The 3,804-nt window shown below is 50.1% G+C and overlaps 1 pseudogene; it reads right to left on the bottom strand.

Annotated features, from left to right (window-relative positions):
• Window positions 1–1,043: 1,043 nt before the first annotated feature.
• The window catches only part of LOC148066887 (uncharacterized), a 3,672-nt pseudogene continuing 911 nt past the window's right edge, over window positions 1,044–3,804 (bottom strand).

Genomic DNA, 3,804 nt, shown 5'->3' on the forward strand with positions numbered 1-3,804 from the left:
ATTAATATAAACATTGTTTAATGATATTGTTGTGTTCACTTTATTAATAAAAACATTGTTTAATGATATTGTTCTGTTCACTTTATTAAATAAAAACATTGTTAAATGATATTGTTGTGTTCACTTTATTAATAAAAACATTGTTTAATGATATTGTTCTTTTCACTTTATTAAATAAAAACATTGTTTAATGATATTGTTCTGTTCACTTTATTAAATAAAAACATTGTTAAACAGGGGAACATGGGAACATGGGAACATGGGAACATGGGAACAGGGGAACAGGGGAACATGGGAACAGGGGAACATGGGAACATGGGAACAGGGGAACAGGGGAACATGGGAACAGGGGAACATGGGAACAGCCAGGCAGGAGATGAAAGGTCTGCAGATGAACGTCTTCGTAGTAACATCAAGGCTGTGAGGCTTAAGAAGGACATGAGCATCTACACAAGCTCTGGCTCCAGGAGACCTGAGGACGTGTCTCCACGTCAGTCAAGACTTATAAGTCTCAGGGAGGAGAACGACCTCCACACACACACACACACACACACACACAGACACACACACACACACACACACACACACACACACACACACACACACACGTAGTGTTGACCTTCTGGAACATTCATATACATGGTTCTACTGAGAAGATCCTTCATTCATGGAAATCTGATCCAGGATCTGACATCGCTAAGACGAGAGCAGGTGATGGCGAAGGTCACAGAGGTCAAGCTAAGACTACAGAGAGTACACACACACACACACACACACACACACTGACAAACACACACACACACACACACACTGACAAACACACCCCCACACACACATACAAACACATACACACACATTATGGCAGTCCATCGATAACGATGATGACGTTGCTCCAATTTTAATGAATAGACATTTATTGGGGTGTGTTGCGGGGGTTCATAGCCATGTGGCTGTGCAGGCCGATGCGGGATCCGCAGGTTTTGCCACAGGAGGGACAGAGGTACGTAGCACTGGAGGGTGTGGGCCCTGTAGCAGCTGATGCCTCAGTGCACGTCGCCGTATCCTCCTCTCTGTGGCTCCTGAAGGTGAGCAGTTCCCTGGTGGCAGGAGGAACTCCAGGTATAGCGATCAGCAGCCAGGGACTCTAATGCTGCAGGTGAAATTTTGCACTGCTTCAGGAGGGTTTTAAGATGGTCCTTGAAGCGCTTTTTTGGACCACCAGCAGATCTCTGGCCATCCAGAAGTTGGCCGTAGAGGATTTGCCTGGGCAGGCGGTGGGCAGGCATACGGATCACATGCCCAACCCAGCGCAGGTGTTTCTTTGCAAGGAGCATGGCGATGGTAGGTGTGTTGGTCCGTTCAAGAATATCAGCATGTGGCACCCTGTCTTCCCAGGACACACCCAGGATCCTTTGAAGGCAGCGGATGTGGAAGGCCTCTAGTGTTTTTATGTGCCTCTGGTAGGGTGTCCAGGTTTCCGACCCGTACAGCAGTGTAGAGAGGCAGACCGCCTTGTACACAGCTGCTTTGGTGGAGCTGGTGAGGTTCCTGTTGTGGAATACCCTGGAGCTGAGCCTGCCAAAGGCAGCGGAGGCCAGACCGACTCGGACCTGGATGTCATCATCAATGTTGCAGGAGGGGGACAGAATGCTGCCTAGGTAGGTGTGGGACAATGGCAAGGGGATGACCATCGAGGGTGAAGGTACGCACATGTGTTTGGTGGGTGAACTCCTGGACAACTATCTGTGTTTTCCTGATGTTGATTTGGAGACCAATGGCGCTGTAGATGGATGCGACCACGTTTAACGCACGCTGTAGGTATTCTGGTGAGTGGGCAAGGAGAGCACATTCATCTGCATACTGTAGCTCTAAGATGTGTTGGTTGGTGGTTTTGGTGAAGGCTTGAAGGCTTGAAGGCGCCGAATATTGAAGAGGTTGCCATCCAGTCTGTACTGTATCTGTACCCCATCTGCTGGGTCCAGGAGTTTGTGAGAGAGGATGGTGACGGTGGAGAGGAAAATGTTGAAGATGGTAGGGGCTAGGACACACCCTTGCTTGACCCCTACATCCACACTGAAGAAGGGAGACTGCTGGCCACCAACACTCACACAGGCTTGCATTCCATCATGGAACTGCCACAAGATGTTCCTGAACTTTGGTGGAACCCCCAGCTTCCCCAGCACATCCCACAGCAGTTCCCGGTTCACTGTGTCGAAGGCCTTGGACAGATCAATGAAAGCTAGGTACAGGTCCTTGCAGTGTTCTCTGCATTTTTCCTGTACCTGTCTAGCAACAAAGATCATGTCAGTGGTGCTGCGCTGTTGCCTAAAACCACACTGGGATTCGGGCAGGATGTTATCAGTAGCATGAGATGCTAGTCGAAGGAGCATCACCCGTTCTAGCACCTTTCCGGCAACCGATAGGAGGGAAATGCCCCTGCTATTATCGCAGTCTGCTTTGTCACCTTTGCGCTTAAAGATTGTGATGATGTTGGCATCCTTCCAATCTTGCGGGATGACTTCAGATGACCAGATGGTACTGATCAGTTGGTGTAGTCTGCGGGTGAGCAGGTATCCGCCATGCTTCAGTATTTCTGCCGGGATTCCATCAAGCCCCGGGCTCTTATTGTTCTTCAGGCCAGCGATGGCTTTTCGTACTTCAGCAAAGCTGGGGGAGGAATCCAGATCTGTGACGGTTGGGAGGCATGGGAGGTCAGCAAGTGTGTCCATCCTGGTTGGATATGAGGTGTTCAGCAGGGTGTTGAAGTGCTCAGCCCATCTGTCCAGGATCTGTTGTTTGTCCTTGTACAGGATGGTACCATCTTCTGATCTGACCGGAGATATGTTTTTCCTCTGTGGGCCATAGATGACCTTGATGGCGTCATAGAAAGCGTGGGAGTTGTTAGTGTCCGCGTGATGCTGGATCTCATGTGCTTTCTTTGTCCACCAGTCATTCTCCATGGCTCTGATGGTGCGCTGGGTTTCTGCCCGAATGTTGGTGAAGTGGGCCTTCAGCGAGGTGGATTTGGGGTTGGAAAGGTGAGCTGCAAGGGCCTTGTGCTTTGCCTGAAGTAGGTTGTGGATACCTGGTGCGCTATTATCAAACCAGTCTTTGTGTCGCCGTCTGGTGTACCCTACAGACTCTACTGCCGCCTGGTAGATAGCAGTGCGCAGAGTGCTCCAGGTAGAGTTGATGTCAGGAACGACTGGTGTTTCAGGGAGATTGGACAGCTGTAAAGCAATCTGTTCCCTGAGCTGGTTGACTGAGTTCGGGGACTTCAGTGCATCGCAATTGAGCTTCTTACAGGTTGTGTTTTCCTCAGTGGAGGACAGAGTTCCAGGGTGAGTTTGGTTCTGATCAAGCGGTGGTCAGTCCAACAGTCAGCTCCACGCATGGCTCTGGTGACTCGCACCTCCTTCCTGTCAGCTTGGCGGACGATGATATAATCAAGGAGGTGCCAGTGTTTAGAGCGGGGGTGCTGCCAGGAGGTCTTGAATTTGTTCTTCATTTGGAACAAGGTGTTGGTGATGACCAGCCGATACTCGGAGCAGAGAGTGAGGAGGCGAAGACCATTCTCATTGAGCTTACCAACACCGTGCTGCCCAAGCACATCCTTCCAGAGCACACCGTCAGAGCCCACTCTCGCGTTAAAATCCCCAAGGAGAATGAGCTTGTCGGTAGGGGAGGCTTTATTTATGGCGGAGTGCAGGGAGGCATAGAATAGTTCCTTGCACTCAGGGTCAGCATCCAGTGTGTGGGCGTATGCACTGATGAGAGTGGCATGACGGTTGTTGGTGAGTGGAA

The sequence above is a fragment of the Callionymus lyra genome, chromosome 13, assembly GCF_982586985.1.
Source record: "Callionymus lyra chromosome 13, fCalLyr1.hap1.1, whole genome shotgun sequence".
Lineage (NCBI taxonomy): Eukaryota > Metazoa > Chordata > Actinopteri > Syngnathiformes > Callionymidae > Callionymus > Callionymus lyra.